General features: G+C 38.1%; 2 pseudogenes; both read right to left on the bottom strand.

Annotated features, from left to right (window-relative positions):
- Positions 1 to 2,105: 2,105 nt before the first annotated feature.
- LOC141363424 (U2 spliceosomal RNA) lies at positions 2,106 to 2,282 on the bottom strand (annotated as a pseudogene).
- Positions 2,283 to 6,119: 3,837 nt separating this feature from the next.
- Positions 6,120 to 6,243, bottom strand: LOC141363431 (U2 spliceosomal RNA; annotated as a pseudogene).
- Between the last annotated feature and the right edge of the window lie 8,056 nt (positions 6,244 to 14,299).

Below are 14,299 nucleotides of genomic sequence, written 5' to 3'. Positions count from 1 at the left end.
AAGCGACCCGAGCTGATACCAAACGTGACGCGTAAACACTGTAGTTCACTGATTGGTCTGAGAGAATCGTCATCGGCGCCGTCATCCTATTATGTAAAATATTAGCTTTAGCTTAAGCTTGCTGCTAACTTGCGCTGTCTCGAGCAAACATGTTGTCATCTGTGCTCTGTTTTAAGTTTCCAAACACCCTTTTAGCGATTAAAAACGTCCACAGGTTGTGAATCAGGAACACATAAAAGTTTTTTCCAGACTTGCAGTTTGTGGCGGCACATTCGCGACGTGCACGTCAGTATTATTTATGCTTTAATGCAACTTCATTGAGGCTCAGCGGAGCGCCGTCGACAGACGCCACGGGTGTTTGAACAGAAACTGTTATGTGAGAGAGAGGTAGTTATAAACGCGATGTGCAAAGTAAACTTCTATTTGTGGTGGCCAATTTTAATTTTGTGGCGGCACATTCGCGACGTGCACGTCAGTATTATTTATGCTTTAATGCAACTTCATTGAGGCTCAGCGGAGCGCCGTCGACAGACGCCACGGGTGTTTGAACAGAAACTGTTATGTGAGAGAGAGGTAGTTATAAACGCGATGTGCAAAGTAAACTTCTATTTGTGGTGGCCAATTTTAATTTTGTGGCGGCACATTCGCGACGTGCACGTCAGTATTATTTATGCTTTAATGCAACTTCATTGAGGCTCAGCGGAGCGCCGTCGACAGACGCCACGGGTGTTTGAACAGAAACTGTTATGTGAGAGAGAGGTAGTTATAAACGCGATGTGCAAAGTAAACATCTATTTGTGGTGGCCAATTTTAATTTTGTGGCGGACTGATAAATAAATAAATGTATGGGAATGTACAAGGACGCTCTCTCTTGTATGATGTCACAGCCGTATGCAGCGCAAATATAACGACACGCCTATAATTCCTCCCACTGCGAAGTGATACTAAACTCGATGGAAAAGCTAACCACGCCAAAGTGAGGTGAGCTGACCCGACCCAAACTAAACTAAACCGTGGGGTACTATGCAATGGAAAAGCGCCATTTGAGGCCAGACGGCCGCATCTTCCTGTGACCGATCGCATCGACGGCGCCCCCGAAGGCCGTCCGACTACCATTTCATTACTGTGTGTGACCAGGTGGAAAGGCGCACGAAGCCAGGTCTGAAACCAAATATTCTTCGAGATCTACCCATTTTCCGTTTCCAGCCCGGTTAAACCGTGCAGAGAGAAAAACGTGAAACAATTTAAATCAAATGGATTTAAATAGCGCATTTCAATATATCGTTTCGTTATTACAAAGTAACTTTACGTGGAATAGAAACAAAGAAATGTACAGAGCAATCGAGAAACAACGAAAGCATAGCAATTTTAGAACGTGGATAAATAAAAACACAAGGGCTCAATGACTTACCCGTTGTCGTTGTGAGTTAAACAAATACAGCTATGCTTCCAGATCTGCCGACGTTGCTGTGGTTCTTCGACAGCTGTAGTACAGTGAAAAAAAAAGTTTTCAGGTGTTTTGAACATCCCAATCTGTCTCGTTCGCTTTTTCAGCTGTGTCGATGATGTTTAAGTCGTCATCGTGTCACCTCCAAAATACGAATGCATACAGGTTGAAAACAACACGAGGATGAATAAATGATGACAGAGTTATCATTATAAATTAAAATATTTTCTTACTGCAAGTCATTTAGGTAATCAAGAAAATACTTTACCCGTTGTCTTAAACAAATACAGCTATGCTTCCAGGCGTGTCGACGTTGCTGTGGTTTTTCGACCGCTGTAGTATGAAGGGTAGTGGAAAAAAAGTTTTCAGGTGTTTTTAACATCCCAAACTGTCTCGTACGATTTTCTTGCGCCTTCAGCTGTGTCGAGGCTGTTTAATTCGTCCTGGTATCACCTCCGCAAACTGTAAGGAAAATAATTAAATACATTACAAAAACATTTCGTTATCAGCGTGTTCATTTCCATGCAAGCTTTTCGTTAAACCAATAATGCCAACGAATACACAGCACTTTTAAAACACACGAATTAAAAAACACTCTGTCATTCACGCACAAAAGAAACAAATTCTGTTTTTTACCTAACTTATTTGTCCCCGAGAAGGGGAGCGCACCGTTCATGGAAACACTGCAATACCACGTCGATGCATGGAGTGGAAGGAGCAAGCTCCGCTTCCATTTCCGAAGGTCAAAAATCCATTTAACGTATAGTCCCCGGGTAGGAGACGTATCAGACATTAAACTGATAAGAACAGATTTTTCTTTCGAAAATTTTTTTATTGTCATCACATCTTTTTTCCAAAAACAAACATGGCTTTAAAGAAACACTCACATTCACAGTCACAGTCATTAATTTCAATAAAATATCTTTAAAACGTCAGACAATACATAACATTTAAGACTTTTTTAAAGAGATAGGACTATTAAAATCTTTTCTGGGTGTTAAAAGGGTAAAAAGCCAATGAGTTTAAGAATAAAACAATGCATGAAGTTTTAAACAATTATAAAACAACAACCTAAATCAATTTAAAAAGTCCTTTATTGTCCAGGGCCGGGGTGAGCCCTTACCAACGTGGCCATCCCCCCACTCTACAGAACAAACTTTTTTATTTTTATTTTTTCCCTGGTGCCCAGCGGAGATCCCCACCCTCCGGCCCGCTGTTCCCGTAGCCGGTGGTGGTCTGGGTGCATCTACGGGCAGCCCGGCACGGTGGCAAGCGGGGACCTCCCTGTGTGACCCCGGCCCCTTCGTCCGAATGATTATGTCCGGTGCCCCTGCAACACCGTTCTGACCATCCGCTCGCGTGCGTGGAGGGGCACCGTAACACGTTTCCCCACCAGCAGGTTCCTGGTGGTCCAGATGGTGTCCTTAATGGCATTTAGGGTGAGCCAGAGCGAGGTGAACTCTTGTGCTGACAACACCCTCAGGCCCAGACCCACCCCCAGGACTGCGAGCTTGTAGTCCATCTGGACCCCACCTGCTGGCAGGCACGGGAAAAACAGGGGACCGGTTCTGGCCCACAGGTCCCTCGCATTACCGCACTCCCAGAGCAGATGTCGAACAGTCTCTGGTAGATTACACCCAGTCTGTGGACAGACTGGGTTCTTGGCCATACCCCGGGAGTGCATTACCGCCCTGACTGGGAGGATCTCATGGGCCACCAACCACGCCAAATCTTTGTGTCTGTTCTGAAGAGCGGGGTGGGCAGCGTTCCTCCATACTTGTTTGGCCTCCTCTAAAGTGAGGCCTGGAACTGGGCTCACTGACTCCTGGTCCTGTACAAGAGAGACAAGAGATTTGTGATTTGTTAAAATATTTACATCTTGAGTCTCTAAAATATATTTCTTTAAAAATGTCTTGATAAAACTGTACTGTTGGGGCAAATTAAAAGATACTGGAGTTTTTAAATCAACTGGTAAAACTTTTAAAAATCTCAGGTAGGACCCCATCCAATATCTGACCATAGCTGTCGTCTTGTTCTCGTTGGATGGGGTCACTGCATAACTAATGTGCAGTGCAGTAAATCGGCTTGTTAAAAACAGTTGTGGGTCTGGGAGGCCTATCCCACCATTTTCTGGTCTTTTCTTTACGACCTCTCTCTTTAGACGTTCCCATTTGGACCCCCACAGGAAATAAAACACGGCCCTCTCCACGTCTGTAAAAAATTGTTTAGGAGGACTAAAAACAGAACATACAATGTTTCTCTTTTAAAGTTCATGCTTTTTAAAACCTTACTGCTCATGGCCCTCACTGTCTCTACAATCAATGTGAGAAGTGTGAGGACTAACATCCGAGCACAGAGTGTTTTATCCCTTTTAAAGTCTTTTAAGTCAGATGTGTTTTTATTGCAAGAGTGTTCTCTGCCCTTTTTAACTAATTACAGAAGGTGGGAGGAACTATGGACCCCAGGACCCTCACTGTGGAGTGGATCAAATTTTAATAAATCAGATGGTGTTGCAATTTTAATAAATAATCCTAACATCTTGGTGAAGGGCAGCACGGTGGTGAGGGACGGACGGGCCATTTTAGCAAATCTGACTTTTTTCGACAGGGATTTTAAGATTCTCAACGTGTATGGTTTTACAGATAAAAATGAAAGGCATGAACTTTTAGAGGTTTTGCAGCCTCACATGCTAGGTAGGGCTCCCCTGGTGGTGGCAGGGGATTTTAATTGTGTTTTAAGCCAAAAGGATAGGAAGAGGGTAGGGGAAGATTTTAAGGTAGATAAAACATCGGTTTTATTGCAGGGTTTAGTGAGAGATTTTAAGTTAGTCGACTGTTTTAAACTAATGCATCAGAGAGAGGAGGGCTTCACCTGGTTCAGTGGTGATGGCACTAAAGCCTCTCGAATCGACTATGTTTTTACAAGAGACTGCCCGCCAACCGATGCTACATTGACCCCCCTGTTCTTTTCTGATCACATGATGCTGTCTTGCACCCTTTCACTGCCCACTGGTGTGACGGTAGGGGGAGGGCTGTGGAAGCTGAACTGTTCCCTTCTCGAGGATGAGGAGGTAGTTAGAGAATATAGGGAGCAGTTTAGCCAATGGCAGACCCTCCAAGACTTTTATGATTCACGTACACAATGGTGGGAGATGGTAAAAGACAGGACAAGGCAATTTTTTAGAAAAATAGGAAAGATGAAAAAAGACAGGGAGAAAAGACGCATGATGGGGCTGCAAAAAAGACTGCAGAGGTATTTTAATCTTTTAAATGAAGGATTGGATTTTAGTCAAGAAATCAAAGAAGTTAAAGAGGAAATGTCAGCTTTAAGTGAAACTCAAAGCAAAGGAGTAATTTTAAGAAGTAGAGAAAGAGATATTGAGGAAGGGGAAAAATGCACCAGATATTTTTTTAAGAAGATTGTTACAAAGGCTAAAGCAATAACATCACTAAAAACAGGTGGGAGGGAAGTGCATACAACAAAAGAAATTTTAAATGGAGTGACGGAATTCTATGAAAGTTTATATTGCAATAAAGAAGTAGAAAACGAGACAATAAAGGAAGTTTTAGAGTTTGTAGAAAAAAAGGTAAGTTGTGAAAATGTGTTTTTATCTCAAGATTTAACCATTTTAGAATTACATACTGCTCTTAAAGGTTTTAAACGAGGGAAGTCCCCAGGAATGGATGGACTCCCCCTGGAGTTTTATGTGACGTTTTGGGATATTTTAGCACATGATTTATTGACGGTTTTTAAGGAATTTGAGACTCTAGACAAACTTCCTGACAGCTTCAGAATAGGGATAGTTTCACTTTTACATAAGAAAGGAGACAAGACTGACCTTAAGACGTGGCGACCAATCACACTTTTAAATTTTGACATTAAACTTTTTAGTAAAATTTTAGCAACACGAATGTCTACTGTTTTAGAGGACGTAATCCACCCGGATCAAGCATGTGCTGTGCCCGGGAGGAAGATCACGGACAGTCTGGTGCTGATTAGAGATGCCATCTGTTTTGCGAGAGACAGAAACATTCGGCTAGCAGTCCTAAATTTAGATTTTGAAAAAGCATTCGACCGGGTCTCGCACAAGTACCTGTTTCAGGTACTGGAAAAAATGGGTTTCCCAGGGAGATTCATAGCTTGGGTGGGATTGCTGTACAACGGCTTAGTCAGCAGAATTCTAGTTAACGGGCATCTTTCCAAAGCTGTAAATATATGCAGCGGCGTCCGTCAGGGGTGTCCTTTATCTCCCCTCCTGTATGTGGCATGTATGGAACCACTGGCACAGATCTTGAGAAGCGATAAATGGATTAAAGGACTAGACGTGCCTGGGACTGGTGGACTGACAGCGACCTGTGTTTTATATATGGATGACGTAACCCTTTTAACAACTGATGTTTTATCTTTACGAAGAGCAATGGACTTGACTGACTGGTACGGTCGGGCCTCAGGCGCTAAACTCAACAGAAGTAAGTCTGAGGCCCTGCTCTTCGGGCCGTGGGGAAACATTGACACAGGAGGACTGGATGTGGATTTTAAAGAAACAGACCTAAAAATTTTAGGAGTTAAATTTGACAAGGAGGGTGGTGGACGGGGAAACTGGACTGACTTGTTAGGGAAAGTTAGGAAAAGACTGGGGTTTTGGGGACAGAGACAGTTGACATTACATGGAAAAGTGTTGATTTTTAAAGCTGTAATTTTACCATTGCTTTTACTTGTATGTTCTGTTTTTAGTCCTCCTAAACTGATAAGAACAGATACTACACTTGATCTTAGCCAAAAGGCCGAGAAGCGATACCGCAATAGACGCAGCCAAAGGGGAGCCGGCGAAGGCGCTGGCTTTCGGGGTGGAGGCTAGCGGGCATTTAACTCTAATATGAAGTAGTATGTAATATGAAGGGTAGAGTGAAAAAAAAGTGTTAAAGTGTTTTAAACATCCAAATCTGTTCGTTTACTTTGTATTTTTTTCCTGTTTTCGAGTAAAAAAGAATTCTTAAATCGAGATGCATTTTCTTAAGCAAAGTGGCTTAGATTTTAAGTCTTGTTTACTGAAATAAATTCTAAAATGTAATAGGTTAAGGCCTAAATCAAGTAAAAATATATGCCAGTGGTTTAAGGGAAATAAACCTAAATTGAGTTTATTATTGCATTAAGTTGGAACAGAAATTAAGTTTATTTTTCTTACCCCACCGGCAGATATTTTTACTTGTTTTAAATATAAACCTGTTGCTTTTTAGAATGTATTTCAATTATTACAACACATAATATCTTAAGCCACTTTGCTTAACAAGTAAATGCATCTCGATTTAAGAATGGTCAGATATTTACTAGAAAACAAGACAAAAACTTCCAAACATGAATTTACAGACGGCTGGAAATTTTAAACAAAATAACTAGACATACCTATTCGGGTCTGCTCCCGTTTGCTGTGATGAAGGGGGTCTTAGTCCAAAGCACATTTTGAGGAATACTTACACATTTTACTTCTTATTTCTTTAGAATTAATTATTATTTATTTTCAATTACAAAGTATGCGATCTGATTTTCTAATCGCGGTGTGTTTTATTCCTCGTTTGCTTGCATGGATTTGCTTTATTTATTTTGCTTGTTGCATTTAAATGCACATTTGATTTGTTGCCGCATTATCCTGTGTTAATGTATTTCAACGTGCTTATAAACAAAAAGTGCGTTATTATAACCAATTATATAGCTGTGAAATATATAAAAGTATTCCCAAAAACCCAGGTAAAAAAGTAAAATAAAAAATAAACCATTTTGATTTAGCAAAAGTTTACAAATAAATGCACTCCCTGTACACAACAAGCACGTCTGGTTACCATTCATGTTTTGCATGATTTAAGTCTCGTCGCATACATGTTTGCGTAAGGATTTGATATTTATTTTTTGTGGAAGTTTATTAAACTAAAAGGCTTTGTATTTTTGCTCCGTGAGCCGCTTGGACGCTGTTTAAATAGTCATCGGGAGTTAACTGTATTTTGCTGTCCTGCAGTTTTTTTCTTTCTTTACGTGTGTATATAAGTGTATGTACCATTTATATAACTATTTCCACATGTAATATCTGAGCGGTGGTTTTTGAGACTTAAACAGAAGGCGAGAGTATGTTTGTGTGTTTTGGTTTATTTTTGGTTCGTCACTGCTTTTAAGAACTATGCACTGATTTGCTGTGTGGTTTGTCCCTTCTGTTAAAAAGTGGATTTAATCTAGTCTCTCCAATTGTGGGTAAATAACCGGTGGGCCGTAAATTTTATCTTTTAAATATTTTTAAGCACTTTCTGTAAAAAATAAATTTGTACTATTTTTGGAGAGTCACGTCTCTGTCTTTAATCCCATCCGAACCAGCAGGGTCCTTTTCATATTTTTGTAACTTTTTTGTTTGTTTATTTTTTCTCTTGGGTTCAATCTATTTTCCTGTGTGAATAAATAACCCAGGTGACCTAGTCGGTTCCTTTTCATACCTTTAACCAAAGGTTACACATGCAAGCAAACGAGGAATAACACATACGATTAGATCATCACGTCACATACTTTGGAATTAATAAGAAACAATTATTCAGTCTAAAGAAATGAGAAGTAAAACGTGTATGTACTTCTTCAAATGGGCACACTTTGGACAACGACCCCCGTCATTACAGTAAAATGTTTCCCTACTTCCGGTCAAAGCCGCCATTTTGTGAAATGGGCATATAGGCGACGCTGGAGCATGCCGCCATTGTCTCTGTTCAACAAAACAATTGTGTTTATATATAGATCTATTCGATTTTTTTTCGATTTCAATCACCGAATACAAGGTACAACACGATGCCATCTGGCCCTTCTCTCTGGTTTATGTTTGTAAGGAAAATAGAGGGCGAAATTCCATTTCAGTCAAACATTCCTTCGTGCCACGCTGCTTTTTTTCTTTGAACGAAAAAAAAACCCGTGTGCTCCGCCTAAGTGCGTTATTATAATTCATTATATAGCTGCGAAATATATAAAAGTATTCCCAGCAAACACAAAACGTTTTTATAACGTTTTTGTATTTGCTGGGTTGGCATCACTTTCTTTAGCTCACACAAAATTCTACCAAAAAACAGCATATCATTTTCTACTAAATAACTGCATACACTGTGGATTAAAAATGTCCGGAATGCGAACCTGGTAAAACCCAGGTAAAAAAAGCAAATAAAAAATAAACCATTTTGATTTAGCAAAAGTTTACAAATAAATGCACTCCCTGTACACAACAAGCACGTCTCGTTACCATTCATATTTTGCGTGATTTAAGTTTCGTCGCATACATTTTGGAATAAAATAAGGCTTTTAATGTATGCAGACTTCATTCTCCATTAAGGGCTTATCAATCATAATGAACGCTGTTAACTATTCTCATTGAATGGTCTAAATCCAATGCTGGTAAAGAAATCAAATGTCCATTTAAACGCAACAAGCAAACAGCTATGCTTCCAGGTCTGTCGACGTTGCTGTGGTTTTTCGACAGCTGTAATATGAAGGGTAGAGTGAAAAAAGTGTTTAAGTGTTTTAACATCCAAATCTGTTCGTTTACTTGCTACTTTTTTCCTGTTTTCGAGTAAAAAAATAATTCTTAAATCGAGATGCATTTTCTTGTTAAGCAAAGTGGCTTAGATTTTAAGTCTTGTTTACTGAAATCAATTCTAAAATGTAATAGGTTAAGGCCTAAATCAAGTAAAAATATATGCCAGTGGGTTAAGGGAAATAAACCTAAATTGAGTTTATTATTGAATTCAGTTGAAACTGAAATTAAGTTTATTTTTCTTACCCCGCCAGCAGATATTTTTACTTGTTTTAAATATAAACCTGTTGATTTTTGTAATTTATTTCAATTATTACAATACATAACATCTTAAGCCACTTTGCGTAACAAGTAAATGCATCTCGATTTAAGAATTGTCAGATATTTACTAGAAAACAAGACAATAACAGCAAGACAGACCTTAATTTACTTTTTTCTTCCAAACATGAATTTACAGACGGCTGGAAATTTTAAATAAAACAACTAGACATACCTATTCGGGTCTGCTCCCGTTTGCTGTGATGAACGGGGTCTTGGTCCAAAGCACATTTTGAGGAATACTTACACATTTTACTTCTTATTTCTTTAGAATTAATTATTATTTATTTTCAATTACAAAGTATGCGATCTGATTTTCTAATCGCGGTGTGTTTTATTCCTCGTTTGCTTGCATGGATTTGCTTTATTTATTTTGCTTGTTGCATTTAAATGCACATTTGATTTGTTGCCGCATTATCCTGTGTTAATGTATTTCAACGTGCTCATAAACAAAAAGTGCGTTATTATAACCAATTATATAGCTGTGAAATATATAAAAGTATTCCCAAAAACCCAGGTAAAAAAGTAAAATAAAAAATAAACCATTTTGATTTAGCAAAAGTTTACAAATAAATGCACTCCCTGTACACAACAAGCACGTCTGGTTACCATTCATGTTTTGCATGATTTAAGTCTCGTCGCATACATGTTTGCGTAAGGATTTGATATTTATTTTTTGTGGAAGTTTATTAAACTAAAAGGCTTTGTATTTTTGCTCCGTGAGCCGCTTGGACGCTGTTTAAATAGTCATCGGGAGTTAACTGTATTTTGCTGTCCTGCAGTTTTTTTCTTTCTTTACGTGTGTATATAAGTGTATGTACCATTTATATAACTATTTCCACATGTAATATCTGAGCGGTGGTTTTTGAGACTTAAACAGAAGGCGAGAGTATGTTTGTGTGTTTTGGTTTATTTTTGGTTCGTCACTGCTTTTAAGAACTATGCACTGATTTGCTGTGTGGTTTGTCCCTTCTGTTAAAAAGTGGATTTAATCTAGTCTCTCCAATTGTGGGTAAATAACCGGTGGGCCGTAAATTTTATCTTTTAAATATTTTTAAGCACTTTCTGTAAAAAATAAATTTGTACTATTTTTGGAGAGTCACGTCTCTGTCTTTAATCCCATCCGAACCAGCAGGGTCCTTTTCATATTTTTGTAACTTTTTTGTTTGTTTATTTTTTCTCTTGGGTTCAATCTATTTTCCTGTGTGAATAAATAACCCAGGTGACCTAGTCGGTTCCTTTTCATACCTTTAACCAAAGGTTACACATGCAAGCAAACGAGGAATAACACATACGATTAGATCATCACGTCACATACTTTGGAATTAATAAGAAACAATTATTCAGTCTAAAGAAATGAGAAGTAAAACGTGTATGTACTTCTTCAAATGGGCACACTTTGGACAACGACCCCCGTCATTACAGTAAAATGTTTTCCCTACTTCCGGTCAAAGCCGCCATTTTGTGAAATGGGCATATAGGCGACGCTGGAGCATGCCGCCATTGTCTCTGTTCAACAAAACAATTGTGTTTATATATAGATCTATTCGATTTTTTTTTCGATTTCAATCACCGAATACAAGGTACAACACGATGCCATCTGGCCCTTCTCTTTGGTTTATGTTTGTAAGGAAAATAGAGGGCGAAATTCCATTTCAGTCAAACATTCCTTCGTGCCACGCTGCTTTTTTTCTTTGAACGAAAAAAAAACCCGTGTGCTCCGCCTATACAATTCGTTTTCCTGTTTATGATTATTTTATGCTTAAAACAAGCAAATAAATCTGCCTAAAGGGTAAGAAAAAAAGTCGTGAACTTTTCCCATAAATACTATTTCAAGAAAAACTGTCCTACCCCACTGGCCGATTTTTTGCTTGTTTAAATTCACTTCGATTGCATATATAAAAATATTGTCTACAAACTAGATCACCGGGCAGATGTTTATCTTTTTAGTATCCACCGAAGACACATGCGAACCTGCATATGGGCCAAACTTTTCCACAATACACATTCGTTGTGTGCACGCGCCATTGTCTTTGTTCAACGCGACAGCGTGCTCCGCCTAAATAATTTGACCCATTTTAACATGGGTTTGTTTCTCGTTGTTGTTTTTTCTTTGAAAACAATCTATATAGCGCTCTCCACAATCGTTTTGGTGTTAGCTTTACGTGGAATAGAAACACACAAAAGTACTGAGCGAACGAGAAACATATTATAGAACGCGCAACATCATATAGATCACGGATTGGAAACCAAACTGGCAACCACGCACAAAAGAAGCAAACTCTGGTTTTAAACTCACCTTATTTGTGCCCGGAAAGCGCCCGAGTCGATGAACGGAGTGGACGGAGCAAGCCTCGCTTCCATTTCCGAAGGTCAAAAATCCATTTAAACTTGTAGTCCCCGGTGTCCACTTGTTCTTGTCCAAAAAGCCGAGAAGCGATACCGCAATGGGAGCCGGAGAAGGCGCTGGCTGTCGGGATGGAGGTTAACGGGTCAGAGGTCTGGCACTGAAGGTCTGGGTCCATTCCTCACCGTGTGCATTTCACTCTATACGTGTAAAAAACATACAAATACATAAAATACATACAGAAACAGTTATCACTTACACAAAAAGAACATGAAGGTAAAGCTTCAGTTAATTTGCCTGCTGATTGCTTTTTGCATGCACATAAAAAACTGAACAAAACTGATATACTAAACAAAATAGGCCCTAAAATTGAGGAACACCAGTTGTATAGCTATTTTTTAAATATGAAATAAGACAATAAATTACAAATAACATTTGAATGCCTGCAGCTTGTTCATGTCCACTCCACAAAAAAAAACAGTGTGACCCTTCTATTTGGTTTCAAGTTTGAAAGTTTCGAACCTATGCAACACTCTTAAGACAAATGCTCCTAAAAAGTACCAAATAAGGGTTCCTCAGCATGTAACCACAGCAGAACCCGTTTTTTGGTACTATATGGAAACTTTTTATAAGGTTCTATAAAGAATCTTGCCTTGAAAAGTGCTCGCCTCAATGGTGCTATAAAAAAACATTAATTTATCAGCTGTCAGGAGTGACATTTTTGTTACTTATCCACTTTTTAATGTATAACACTTGATAAAGATTATTTATTGTCAATTCTTCACATGTTTCAAGCATACAAAGCAATCGAAATACAAGGTGCATCAGCATTCAGTTAATATGCCACCTGGAGCTGGAATCAGCTTTCAGAAGAGATCAGATGTGTTTCAACGGTAGACACTTTTAAATCTAGATGAAAAACACGACGGTTTAACTTTGCATTTACTGAATGATTTAAAACAGTACGAATGAAACAGTATAAAAGAATACAACAGTATGAACCTGTAGCTGGAATCAGCTTTCGGATGAGATCAGATGTGTTTCAACAGTAGGCACTTTTAAACCTAGATTAAAAACACATCAGTTTAACTTTGCATTTACTGAATGATTTAAAACAGTACGAATGAAACAGTATAAAAGAATACAACAGTATGAACCTGTAGCTGGAATCAGCTTTCAAATGAGATCAGATGTGTTTCAACAGTGGGCACTTTTAAACCTAGATTAAAGACACATCGATTTAACTTTGCATTTACTGAAGAATATAAAACAGTACGAATAAAACAGTATAAAAGAATACAACAGTATGATCGGTTTAACTTTGCATTTACTGAATGATTTAAAACAGTACGAATAAAACAGTATAAAAGAATACAACAGTATGAACCTGTAGCTGGAATCAGCTTTCAGATGAGATCAGATGTGTTTCAACAGTAGGCACTTTTAAATCTAGATTTAAAGACACATCGGTTTAACTTTGCATTTACTGAAGAATTTGAAACAGTACGAATGAAACAGTATAAAAGAATACAACAGTATAAACCTGTAGCTGGAATCAGCTTTCAGATGAGATCAGATGTGTTTCAACAGTAGGCACTTTTAAATCTAGATTAAAGACACAACGGTTTAACTTTGCATTTACTGAATAAACAGTACGAATAAAACATTATAAAAGAATACAACAGTATGATCGGTTTAACTTTGCATTTACTGAATGATTTAAAACAGAACGAATAAAACAGTATAAAAGAATACAACAGTATGAACCTGTAGCTGGAATCAGCTTTCAAATGAGATCAGATGTGTTTCAACAGAAGACACTTTTGAATCTAGATTAAAAACACATCGGTTTAACTTTGCATTTACTGAATGATTTAAAACAGTACGAATAAAACAGTATAAAAGAATACAACAGTATGATCGGTTTAACTTTGCATTTACTGAATGATTTAAAACAGTACGAATAAAACAGTATAAAAGAATACAACAGTATGATCGGTTTAACTTTGCATTTACTGAATGATTTAAAACAGTACGAATAAAACAGTATAAAAGAATACAACAGTATGAACCTGTATAGCTGGAATCAGCTTCAGATGAGATCAGATGTGTTTCAACAGTAGGCACTTTCAAATCTAGATTAAAAACACCATCGGTTTAACTTTGCATTTACTGAATGATTTAAAATAAAACAGTATAAAAGAATAAAACAGTATGAACCTTGCCTGTTATAAAGGGAATGAAGCTTACGGTATGGTGCTTACCTGCAGAAATAAAGTACAAAAAGAACACACAGAACTTCAATTTTCAACCTGTTTGTGATTACCACACAATCCCGTCACCTGGCTGTGGTCTTCATTTGGTGAACGGTTCTTCACTCATAATTGACCTATACAAGAAATAGAGAAGAATATTAAGCAATTCTGCTCTTACATTTAGATGTGCCCCAAGAACACAGACACACCGGCTCCAAAATGTTGAAACAGTACATTTCTGTTATTTTAATGTGGCAAATGTGTCAGCTTTAAAAGAATCATACCTTACCTTTTAAACAGGATGCGCACTGCATTAAATACCTTTACTCCCAGCATAAGCAAGCAATTTTCAAAATGCTTTAAAAGTAAATGGTGATTAT

This window comes from Misgurnus anguillicaudatus, unplaced genomic scaffold (assembly GCF_027580225.2).
Source record: "Misgurnus anguillicaudatus unplaced genomic scaffold, ASM2758022v2 HiC_scaffold_34, whole genome shotgun sequence".
Taxonomy (NCBI): domain Eukaryota; kingdom Metazoa; phylum Chordata; class Actinopteri; order Cypriniformes; family Cobitidae; genus Misgurnus; species Misgurnus anguillicaudatus.
The sequence above is the reverse complement of the archived record's forward strand: the minus strand, read 5'-3'. Positions and strand labels throughout refer to the sequence as shown.